The sequence below is a fragment of the Alosa alosa genome, chromosome 2, assembly GCF_017589495.1.
Source record: "Alosa alosa isolate M-15738 ecotype Scorff River chromosome 2, AALO_Geno_1.1, whole genome shotgun sequence".
In the NCBI taxonomy this organism is placed as follows: Eukaryota; Metazoa; Chordata; class Actinopteri; order Clupeiformes; family Clupeidae; genus Alosa; species Alosa alosa.
This window is the reverse complement of record NC_063190.1, coordinates 35,955,017-35,968,127: the sequence shown is the minus strand read 5'-3', so window position 1 is coordinate 35,968,127 and position 13,111 is coordinate 35,955,017. Positions and strand designations below refer to the sequence as shown.

The 13,111-nt window shown below is 41.4% G+C and overlaps 1 long non-coding RNA gene across 1 annotated transcript; it reads left to right on the top strand.

Annotated features, from left to right (window-relative positions):
• The first annotated feature begins 1,197 nt into the window (after window positions 1–1,197).
• On the top strand, window positions 1,198–7,563 carry LOC125290323. Its single transcript, XR_007192784.1, has 3 exons — window positions 1,198–1,318; window positions 4,871–4,984; window positions 6,866–7,563. It is a non-coding gene; the product is annotated as an uncharacterized LOC125290323 (long non-coding RNA).
• Window positions 7,564–13,111: the final 5,548 nt, after the last annotated feature.

Here is a 13,111-nt window from a genome sequence, read left to right as displayed (position 1 = left end):
TCAGTTCCCTTCACCTTCACAAATCGTTCGTTTGATTCATTGTTTCAGTTCCTTAAGTTAAAATATGCTTTAGAACACAGTCTCGTTTTTCTTAAGTCAAATATCATTTAGAACACCGTCTCATATGGTCTGTTACATCATTTTATGTAAATATCAAGCTTAATATTAAGCACATAAGTGCCTTTTTTCATAAATATACTGAATGGAATGCAGTAAGAATCAAATGGCGCTAGCAGGCAGGCACGTAAGTAAAGCCATGCAGGCCTATCATTTGTTTACCCATGGCCACGCAGTTGCTACCTGCTGTAGTACTCTCATTCACGTTTTAGACTCAATCGCGATATACAGTCGAGGGAGATGAAGCTCTGTTCGTTTGTATCTTTTATTACGTGACCATATTTTTGTATGTTAAAAAATAATCAGTTCTCTTGTTTTGGGAATCAGTTCTCGTCGTTCACCTTCGGGATTCGTTCTTTCTGACCGAATCAGGTCACGAACTGCCCATGCCTAGCACCTACGATTACATTTGAACGAGCGTGCTCCAGCTAGCTAGTACTTTTTCTCAGCCTGACGTAAGTAGGTGAATGGTAAGTAGTGCTAGGCTAGACTTTCTCAAGTTTACAATGAGAACACACCAGTATGTACCAATATATCAGGCGCATACATGCAAGTCTCATAAGTATGACAGAAAAATACTTCTGTGCTTTAGGAACACTCAGTCTGTAGCCCTCCCTAATTTTACTGTGAAAAACTGTAACATTATTTTAAGTTAAAGCAGGTTACAGGATCTGCCAACCACCTTGGCCAATGTCAACCGAGCAAAGCTTGAAGCAGCGGGGTGTTTAAAAGACATAACTTCACGTTTAGTGAACAAGAAGCACAATATAGTTTACTACTGTGTGAATACAAATTCATTAAGTTGAATAAATAATGAATAATAATTCATAATAGTGCCTGACCTGGCACTAACGTTAGCTAACGTTAGCTTTCACGGGCTAAACACTGACTATCTAAGTTTAAAAAAAAAATAAATAGAAAGTTTCACTAACCATTCAGAAGCGTCTTGCTGAATTCTCTGAGTCTCGGGTAGTGCAGGAAACTCCCCTCCTCCAGGATCAGATTCTGGTTCGAACATGTATGGTTGAACTACCGCCGCCATGTCCACTGAAAGTTAACGTAGTAGTGGTAAGAGTCAGTGGGGCGTGGGCAAAGATTCTAGAAGCTTTGGGCGTGGCCAAATTAGCTGCAGATCATGAATATGTAATGAGCAGCAGAAAACAGCATACTCTGGAAGGGGCTGAAACAGAGAGTAATATAGGTAGGTAACAATCGTTTCCTACACGCTATTTCCACCAAACAACTTCAGAAACATGTTTTCTGGAACTCAAAGACCTATTTGAACTTGTTGAAAAATAGTCAAAATATGGGCACTTTAAACAACACGCATAGCCTATGCTGCATTTCAAATAGGAAACATTTCAAATAGGAAGCGCACGCTTAAAACGTCCATGTTAAACAACGAACAAATGAGTAAGGCGGTTCAAACATGGCCAGGCCCAGGCAGACTAGCCTTAAAAGTTTTTTTCAGAGGCCAGACGCGATGGATGATGATAAATTGGTAATGTCTGAAGCCTCAGATGTACGGTCAACTCCACCACCACCAGATAAAAAGCAGAAGTGTCGGGCGTAGGCTATCTGTCGGAATCATGACGTTGGAAGTGGAGTTGCGGGGTTGCGGCCGCTCCAAGACACTGTCATTCCGTGTACATTGGACATGCAACTGTGTTCTGTACCCAAAGCATACAGTAGGCCTATGCATTCTCTGTCTATGATCTGCAGGGTTAGGGCCTCCTCGACGAGGAGATTGCTGGTCCGCGGATAATTTCCGGCACAATTAAACGGTAGGCCTATCATTGAACCGTGGACCGATAGAAGAGAACCGATAGAAAAGAAACTAGCCTAAACATTTCCCAGAATAGGAAATGCGGAGTCGTGGAGTGAAATTAGGCCCGGTACTTCGTCTGATAATTTGCTGCGCAGTTGATCAAGATACCGCGGACCGACAAAAAAAGAAAACAAACGTTTCTGCTATCGATGTCATTGGAGCCATACAATAAAGTGGTGGTATGCGCGTTCATTCAATGCAGGCGCCTGCGCGAGAGAAAGCGAAACTAATCGATAACGTTTGGTATCAAAGCTCCGCTTCAACCTGTTATTAAATGCTGAATGCTATTTAATTGTTTAACGACACTTGACAACAACGTTAATTTTTGGAACTTCCATAGAAACAGAGTAGAGACTGTATAATACACTGTATAGCACTGAGTATTGTATAGTCAAATTTGAATATAACGTGGCCAAAAGCTATTGTAGCCATATTTCTATCTGTTAAAGATCAACAGATCAGTGATCTACGCCTATCTGCTCGCCAAACAATTTGGTATTGTGTTTCCTGAATCCTTCAGGCATTCAAATTAAACTTCATTAAAAACATGTATTTTTTTTCTCCATTTCCTACCAATGTATGATGCTTGCATGAGGGAAACATCCCAAAACAATAGCACCCATATAATTGTTGCTGTTTTGAGAAGTATTTCTTTTCTTATGCAAGCATCATGCAACCATGCAAAAACAATGAAACTAATTATATCTTACATTAGTAAAGCAGTCCTCTGATGTGCATGTCACAAACCATTTAAGTGAAAGTGCATGTATAACAATATAGGCATAATAATGATTGTGATAATGATAATGACAATTTGATTTGAGGGAGTGGGGTTAGATGCGTGCGGTAGATGAGCCCTATGACCCCAAAGTCTGCCATGACTGGGCCTCAGGTCAAAGAAGTTTGAGAAAGGCTGGTCTACATAACCTGCATCAGATTGAGGTTTGCTGTGATGCGCCTGAAGGCACGGGTTGAGGACCCAGTCAGTTACGTCACAATATGCACATTTGTTTAAATTCATACCTACGTAATCACCATGACCAAAATTGTACTTTTGTACAAAAAAAAATATTGACCTAACCACTGACCCATTTTTTTTTTTTTTTTTTTTTGGCTGTTACTGCAAACAAGAATATTTTTAAGGATGGCGTCATGACTGTGAAAATGGCTGACATTGAACCACCGTGCTTTAAATGGGAGCCCCCAGTATCAGTCATCAAGGCATCAAAATCTGCCACAAACACTTACAACACACAACATCACTCATAAACACACACACGGACAGAACCACCACTGTTCAAAAGACCATTTTGGGGCTAAATGTGCTTTTTCTCATTTGGTGGTTTTGTTTGTTTAGAGCAGAATGAGCCACTGCTGTTCAAAGGGCCCATTTGGGTGAAATTATTATTATAATTTATGTTATTATTATTTATTATTATTTACTATAGGGTTCTAGAATAAATAAAACAGTGTGTTTGAAATAATGGAATTTGTGCTCTCTCATGAAGCTGGGTCGATGGGTTATGGGGAGGGTGGGTCTGTTGATCAGGGGAGGGGGCGTGGCCAATGAGTAGTTCAAGCAGGCGTGGGACTTTCGTGGTACTTCGATCAGGGGGGGGGTGGCACTGTGCCAATGCCACGCCCCTCCCCTGAGAAACAAAGTCTCACTCCTTGCAAACTTCAAACTTCAAAACTTGAGAGCCCTGGTGAGCTCATTCAATGTGTGTGCGAATCTGTGCAAGTTAAACAGTCACCACTGGAGATAACGGGTAGCAGCAACAAACAACATAGCCTTTTTTAAAACAATGAACGAAGCGGACTCTTGCTGTCCATGAAAACATAGACACTGGCTAGATCTTGTTAGGCCTGTTTACGTAAGTTAGGCTAATTAACATGTTGCATTCTATTCAGCCTGATTATGTCATTCTTTAAGCTACATAGCCTGTCTCCAGTTTTCCTCAACTTGACTAATTAAGAAGCGATAATAGGATATTTGACCGGCATATCATCAAAATGTCCGGAAAACGAAACCGCCGGTCACTTCGACCGGCACCATTTTTTTCTAGCGGAAACTCTGCGTTAAAGATAGTGTAGTGTGCAGACTCTGCTGCAAAAAACAGTTTACTTATGCATCCAGGACATCCAATCCTCTCGCTCACCTGTCGAGTTATGCAAATGAGGCAGCAGAGTCAGAGGCACAGTAGACGGCCAGAGCATCACCAGGCGTCCAACATCTTTTGGAGTGATTTATTATATTGCTTAATGTTGAGACTGATGGGCACTTAAATCTAGGAGGTATTTGATGGTTCAAAGTTAAGTTTCATGTTTAAAGAGTGTCTGAATTTCCAGCTGTTTATTGCAAGACAAGGCAGCCGCTGCTTTCCTCATTCATTGAACATCGTGTGCTCTAATGGAAACCTTATTTGTGAGCCAAGTAGCCTAAATTGAGTTATTTTTTTAATTATGCATGGTTTTTACGTTTTTATTAAATTCATAGGCTGGAATGCTTCAAGGCAAGAATTGTATTTAAATGTACCGGTAGTAGGCCCTACTGCTTCAGCTTGGCTTGGCTTGAGAGTGACGTGTTGGAGACCCATGGGAGTTGGAGGGAACAGCGTCAATATAAAGAGCCGCACTTGATCCTGATCAAGTTGATAGATTGGTCTTTCTAGCGAACAATATTAAGAAATTAATTAGGATAGGCTACCGGCCTCACTCCTGTCGCTGTAAGTTATCATGTTATTGTTTGTGCCGATTCTGTTCGATTTTTTTTTTTTTTTCTGTTTTTTATTTTGGGGGGTCGATATTAGATATTCGAATACATTGCTTGATATTTGATATCCGTTCGAATTTGATTTTTCTCAAAAGTGACAGCCCTAATCAACAATAACAAAATGTATGGCAATTGCTGTTTTATTTTTTTAGGTGCTATCCAGCAGTCCCAGCCTGGAGCCAGAAGCTGCTATTGCAAGTCAGATGGGGGATGAAAGGTGGTGTAGGCAAGAAGGCAAGAGCTGCTGCAGGCAATGTTGCAATTAGGTATGATATCACACAGACATACTGCTGCTTAGACGTGTTGGGTCACTTTAAAAAAGGTCCTCTTTATCAAAAGAAATGCACGGGACATTTCTAAGTGTACCCCAAACTTTATAATGGTGATGTATACACATCTGCTTTACTTCTAACTATTGCACCTGACTTCGAGGCTGCTAGTGTAGGTTTGTTTTTTTACAACCCCAAATCAGAAAAAGTTGGGACGTTGTATAAAATGCAAATACAAACAGAATGTGATAAGTCTTGTAAACCCATATTTAGCAGCAAAAATGACATAGACAACATTTCAAATATTGAAAATTAAAATTTGGACTATTTCATTGAAAATATATGTTAATTTTGAATTTGATGCCAGCAACATGTTTAAAAAAAAGTTGGGACGGGGAACATGTTTACCACTGTGCTGCTTCACCTCTTCATTTTAACAAATTCTGTAAATGTTTAGGAACTGAGGAGACCATTTGCTAGAGTTTTGAGAATGAAATGTTGTCCCATTACTCCCCGATATAGGATTTCATCCTTGCTCAACCAGGGTATTCTTAGTCATGTTTTTTCCATTCCATTATGCACCTAATTTGACAAATCTGGACTGCAGACAGGCCATCTTAGCACCTGGACTCTTCCTCTATGGAAATACTATTACTAAATACTAAATACTATATTAAATATGTGCAGATTTCATTGTGGCATTGTTTTCCTGAAATATTCAAGGTCTTCCCTGGAAAAGACATTGCCTGGATGGTAGTATATGTTGCTCAAAACCTGTATACATCATTCAGAATTGATTGTGCTTTGCCAAATGTGCAAGATGCCCATGCTGTAGGCACTAATGCTCCTCCACACCGTCATAGATGTTGGGTTTCGAACTGAGCACTAAAACAAGTTGGATAGGTTGGATACTTGGATAGGCCCTCTCCTCTTTAGCCCAGATGAGTCCATGATTTCCAAAAAGAATGGCAAATTTTGATTGGTCTAACCACAGGACCTTTTTCCATGTTACCTCAGTCCATTTTAAACAAGCTCAGGCCCAGATAAGACGGTGGTATTTTCTGTATCATGTCTCAATACAATTTTTGCTGTTGCATGCAGTTTTTGAATTGAGTATCAAACTGTGCACATAGACAATGGTTATCAGAGGTTTTCCTGAGCCCATACAATGACAGGTCTGGAAACAGGTCTGGTGTTGATGCAGTGCCATCTGAGGTCCAAAAGACCACGGCCATCCAATTTGTTTTTCAGCTCTTTCCCTTGTTTGCAAAGATTTCTCTGGATTCTCTGAATGTTTTAATAATATTATGTCCTGTAGATGATGAACTCCCCAAATACTTCACAATTTCATGTTAAGAAGCATTAAAATTACATTGTTTCATCATTTGTGCACACAGGTTTACACAGAGTGATGAATACCCCTACATCTTTACTTCTAAGAGACCCTGCCTCTCTGGGATGCTCTTTTTCATACCCAATCGTGTTGCCAGTTACCCTAATTAGTTGTGAAACATTCCTCCTTTTGTTTTCTTTATCATTACACAACTTTTCCAGCATTTTGTTACCCCGTCCCAACTTTTTTGAAACATGTTGCTGGTATCAAATTCAAAATTAACATATATTTTCCATGAAATAGTCAAATTTGTCATTTTCAACATTTGATATGTTGTCTGTGTCCTTTTGCAACTAAATATGAGTTTAAGAGATTTGCAGATTATTACATTCTGTTTTTATTCACATTTTACACAACGTCCCAACTTTTTCTGATTTGGGGTTGTAAAGTTCAGTGATCGGAATATCCCTGATTCAAATCCCAGAGAATGTCCACAGGCTTTTTCACTAGTTTTTGACAATAATGGTTTGTTGTTTCCTCTTTAGATGCTGTCTTCAGCGAACACAAAACCACCCTGACCCGAATAATGGACACCATGGGAAGAAATTTGAAGTATGCACCGGAGAGGGTGGGTGGTGGTGGCCGTCGGAAGACACTCCCTGCTGTTGCTGAATGATGCCATCAGTATACATGCACAGCCTCTCGCAGAGGCGTATCAAGCTTTTTAAAAGTGTGGGGGTTTTGAGATAGGGAAGTGAAACAATCTGGCCAAATTATAAATAACTCCCTACAGACATGTTGTAAGTATTTTCTGAGAGGGATGCGGACTATATTGGAGGTTGTTGGAATGTTTTGAAATTCTGATTGCTAAATAGCCTACACCATTTTAATGTAGTTTGAGAGGGACAGAACAAGCAGCGCCCGTAGCACACGTAGCCTAGGCCTACATTATCTACCTGCTATCACTGCACTATTAGCCTAGGCCTACATTATCTATCTGCTATCACTGCACTATTTGACACTACCCTGGAGACACATTTCATGTTATAAATGAAGAAATCAATTCAGAAATCATGTTTTGTGCATATGGGTTAGCAGGCTACAATAAATTGCCTAACAGACAACAGCCTAATTTCGAGGTATCACTGGACTATTAATATGCCTAACTATAATACCTATTAAATAAATGTAAAGGACACAGAATAATGACAGAACTGTAAGCTCAAATTCAAAAACGTTTCAAACGTCTACCCAAACATAAGGGAATATAAATAAATTGTGTTGCATATAGCCAGCTTAATTAATGTCAATTTAAAGATTATGATTAGCAGTTTCTATGCTGTTTCCAATGATAGTTACAGGAAGCCACGTTATTGTTTAAACTATTGTTGCTTCTAGCCCACGTTACCTTTCACTTGCTGCAGGGATGCACACATTGCATGAGCGCTCATAAGCGTTCTATTTGAGTTTTACATAGCCTACAGGAAATCTTAGTTCTCAGATGTAGAACTCAAGCGTCTTTGGAGGCGTATGTGTGCTGACGGCTTGTAAGATCAAATAAGGCGTTCTAAATGGATCGATGATGTAATGAAGCTGTGTTTTTCCAAGCCGTCTTGCTTAAGGATGAGTCCCCATCATGTTTCGCTTTGAGCGGCTTGTCATGTCACATATCAAAGCCATTCCCCCCCACCCTGGACCCCTTCCAGTTTGCATGCCGAGCCAAGCGGCCTACAGAGGATGCAATGTGTGCTGACTGGGCTATGTCTATATAGTTGATGACACCAAATTAATAAGTAGGCTATTTCTGATTGGGAAACATCACCAAGGGCGGCGGACTCAATACAGGTTGGAGTGCGACCATCTGACCACGTGGTGCAGGGACAACAACCTTTTAGCCTATAGTTTACGGTGCTGTTTTCTTTTCAGTCCAACTCAGGCGAGCAAGTGCTCCACCAGCCATCATGTTCTGCAAATGATCAGATGTGAAGGTGAAGTCACCCGCTCACAATCTGGCATAACTTAATTTGAACCCACAATGGCCGCCTGCACTCTCCACTTGCACACTTGTACACTTTACAACTTGGTGTTGTTGTCCTGAAAACACAACACTTCTGCTGCTCTTACATAACTTGGTCAAAACAGAACTACCCAAGCCTCTTATTGGCCTGACTTTGCACTAGATTTTTTATTGACTGTCTATGCAATTTCAACAAAATTTTGCTTTTTTTATTTTCATTATTATATGTGCCCTAATTTACTTACTTTTTTGTTGAGGAGGCCCATAGTTTGAGAAAAGCTGCAGATCATAGACAGAAAAAGCATAATGCTCTGAGAACAGTAGCCAAAGGTCTTTCTGCAGAAACAACAAGTGCCTTGGTGAGCACACCTCGCTTTTCACTTTGACTCCCTGCATTTCTACATTGTGACAAAAACTGTAAGACAGTGAATTTTGGTTTACTAAATTAGCATAATGGTAACAATTATCATTTCAATTCAACCTGAAATCTGCTCACTGCAGACGTGATAAGACAGACCCAAGCAGCAGCACAGCCTTGAAAGACGCACACTTAGAATTTGATCAGAGCGGCTCTGGTTCTTCACTGACACTAACTTGATGTGATTGGCTGGATGACCGTTCAATCAAATCAACAGACCTATTTGTGTCTGTGTGTGCGTCATCAGAGCCCGCCCTCATTACACATACGGTTCCAACTCTTTACGGGAGTTTATTTCCATATTTTACTTTCCTTTTAATCTGACAAAAAAGTGTGGGGGATAGAATTGGGTTCCAGCAAAAATGTGTACGTTACCCACAATCCCCCACGCTTGCTACGCCCCTCTCACACCACATACACCTGAGTTTGGATAGATCATTTATGTTGTAAACATAAAACAAAATAAAATAATGTAAATAAATATATAAGTTGACTGGTTCTTGATGGAGGTGTTTATCATTTTTGTGTGTGATAGGCCTACTGCAAGTTGCATAGGCTAATAAAGGTAAAATGTTGAAGCAATGTTGCAATATCAACGTTTATTCAACGGTGATTTGTAGTTGAGGCTTTAACCATGTTGGATTTTACTGCGTTGTTTCAATGTTGCAATATATCATATTCAACAGTGATTCACTGTTGAGGCTTTCAACATGTGTTCACCTATGTTGAAATGGCGGATGTTGAAACAATGTTGATTCAATTTGCAAATCCAACACATAATTCAACTTTGATTCACCCTTTGTATATTCACCGTTGAATCAATGTTGAAATGTCAGCAGGGTATATATAGTAAGCTCCCCCCTCTCATCTCTTTCTCTCGCTCTCTCTCACTCACTCACTCCTGCATGCATTCTTTCTCTCTCTCTCCCTCTCTTTATCTCTCTCTCACTCACTCCTGCATGCATTCTTTCTCTCTCTCTCCCTCTCTTTATCTCTCTCACTCACTCCTGCATGCATTCTTTCTCTCTCTCCCTCTCTTTATCTCTCTCTCACTCACTCCTGCATGCATTCTTTCTCTCTCTCTCCCTCTCTTTCCCTCTTTCTCACTCACTCCTGCATGCATTCTTTCTCTCTCTCCCTCTCTTTATCTCTCTCTCACTCACTCCTGCATGCATTCTTTCTCTCTCTCTCCCTCTCTTTCTCTCTCTCCCTCTGGCACTCACACCAGTTCTCTCCCATTTTCTTCCTCTATTGTCACTGTTTCTCTTTATTCTAATGTCATGTGCAGCTCTCAGTCGCCTTCTTCTTTTCTTCCTTGCTTGTTGAACATGGCCACATAATCCGTTAATTCCCTTTTTACAAAAGCATCTGCAATCATTTGGGTTGTGCTGCTGATTAATCGCCTTTTGCAATGTTGTTTTGTCACTTTGACAATGGCTACTCTAAGCACATGAGCTTTCCTGCTACCTGCTTCAAAAGTAAAATAAAATAAATAAGTGTGAAAATATATAAAGAAATAAGTGTGTAAATATATAAATAAATAAGTGTGTTAATATATAAAGAAATAAGTGTGTAAATATATAAAGAAATGAGAGTGTAACTCCCTGCGACGCCGGGCAGTTTCTGCTGAGGTCCGCAGCTGCTGGCCGAGTAGATGTGGCAGATTTGCTGCTGCTGGGGAACTCCACCCCCCCACAGAGCTTCACTGAATCTGTGCTGCAGGTAAATATATCAGGCCTGGTGCACACACACACACACACACACACACACACACATATATACACACACACACACACACACACACATATACACACACACACACACATATATATACACACACTCTCTCTCTCTCACAAACACACACACACATACACATAAACATAAACATACACTCACACACACACACTGTACATACACACACACAAACAGTTGATGCAACAGTTGATGCACACAAACTGTACATACACACACACAAACAAGTGTGATGCAAAGCCCAGCAGACAGTAATTTGTCATGAGGTATTATGGTATGTATTGGGGGCGTATCAGTAATGTCATGAGGTATTATGGTATGTATTGGGGGCGTATCAGTAATGTCATGAGGTATTATGGTATGTATTGGGGGCATCAGAGGCGGGCTGCAGGTGTGGCACTATCACAGCCAGGGGTGACACTGATGGCGTCATGGCAGAGGAATTGGCAAATCTATCTCCGTGTTCTTGAGGAGCGTTGGGGTGTCAGCGTGGGGGTTAGGGATCAAAGAGAGGAGACAGAGACACCCTGTCCAGCTCTTTAAACCCTGTCCACAGTGTCTCCATGGTGCCTCCATTGTTGTGTCTCTACTGTGTGTCTCCACAGCGTCGCCGTGGTGGTTCAACAGTGTTGCCATGGTGTCTCTACACTGTCGTCATGGTGCCTCCATTGTAGTGTCTCTATAGTTTGTCTCCAAGGCGTCGCTATGGTGCCTCCATGATAGCATGGATCCCCCTTAAAACAAATGCAGCCATGACTGTAGCGCATGACTCACCTCCCTACAGACATGCCTGTCTCCAAAGTATTTTTACTCTCCTTGAAGAGTTTGTTATGTGAAGAGACTGAACTCTTGGCTGTATGTATATGTTTTTATCCCATGAGCTGCTGTTTCAGATTGCCAGACAGATCAAAGGTTGCCAGTATTGATGTTCTTCTTTGGGCATGGGATAACCTATGGTAGGCCCCCAAAAGCTCTATGAAAATGTTAAAATGCAACTGCAAGTACAGTCATTGCCTGAGGTCCCACAGCACAGTCTGTATTCTCTCTTATTCTCACATCAGAATCAGTAGGGTGCGTGTGCGTGTGTGCGTCCGGCGTGCATGTGTGTGTATGTATGTGCGTGCGTGCGAGTGTGCGTGTGTGTTTTCTGTGTGTGCGCGTGCGTGCGTGCGTGTGTGTGCATGTGTGTTTTCTGCATTTGTGTGTGTATGTGCATGTGTGTGTGTGTACACATCTGTGTGTGAGTGTGTGTGTAGGGGGGTGGGATTGGAGAAATGAAACTAACTCCCTCACTGACACAGATCAGACAGATGCCTGCCCACAGGAGTCAGCCCAGGTGTAAGATAAACACACACTGAAATAAAGACAGAGGTGTGGGTGGAGATAGGGAGAGAGGGAGGGGGGATGGAGTGAAGAAATGTATTAAGTAGAGAGATGGAGTGAGAGAGAGAAAGAGAGGAATAGAGAGAAAGAATGTATCAAGTAGCTCCCTAAGACTTGGAGAGCAGTGTTAGTCATCTCTTAGTGTCACTGTAGGGGCGAGTATGATTCACACTCTCACTCAGAGAGAGAGCCAAACCCACAGAGGAGCTCATTTCAGCCCCTCATCCGGCCCTCACCTGGCCCTCACCCGGCCCTCATCCGGCTCTGGTCCCGCCCTGGTCTGGCAGAGATCCAGACCAGACACCATGCTGTGGAACTTTCTGTCAATCACCTTAAAGATGCAGACCGCAATTCAGTTTCAGTTTTCACGAAAGGCTGTTGAAATGTGAGCTCAACACCCAATCAAATTACACCCACCTGTGCAGCTGAAGCACTGCTGATTGGCTGGGTTGTTTACGTCTCGATCCGAGCTGCTGTTTTGTTTACTATTTACAGGACTGTGAATGAGCACCAGCTTAGCTTATTCTTGTGTTTTTGAGCCAACAGCTGCAGGACCGTGAGCACCAATTCCCTGAATTTAACATAGTGCCATAGTGTCATAGTGACATAGTATCATATTGTCATAGTATCATTGTGCCATAGTGTCTATGGGATTGGAATCACAGACTGTAGCCTTCCTTTAAATCTGCATTTGGTATCTGTTCCTGGTTTTGCCTTGTTCTGGCACAGGTTTACTTGTGCATTTCAAGTCTGGCACTTATGGTGTTTAGATGATTACATGATTATCATCATCATCATCATCAGCATCAGCATCAGCATCATTAGTATCATCATCGGTGTTGTTATTATCATCACTGTGTTATCATCGGTGTTGTTATTATCATCACTGTGTTATCATCGGTGTTGTTATTATCATCACTGTGTTATCATCGGTGTTGTTATTATCATCACTGTGTTTGGCTCCTTTGGCTCCATAAGTATCAAATTCGCCTGCCATAAAAATGATGTTTTTCTTCATGCCTCTAGCAAAAAAACAGAGAGAGAGAAAGAGAGAGAGAATGAGGCAGAACCAGAGAATGAGAGAGAGAGAGGAATAAAAATAGTCTGTTCTGACAGATTTCTCCGCATACCCCCCATGCCTGTGCCTAGAGAGAGAGAGAGAGAGAGAGAGAGAGAGAGAGATCTATAGAAGGAAAGAATGAGATTCCTATTTTTTGAGCG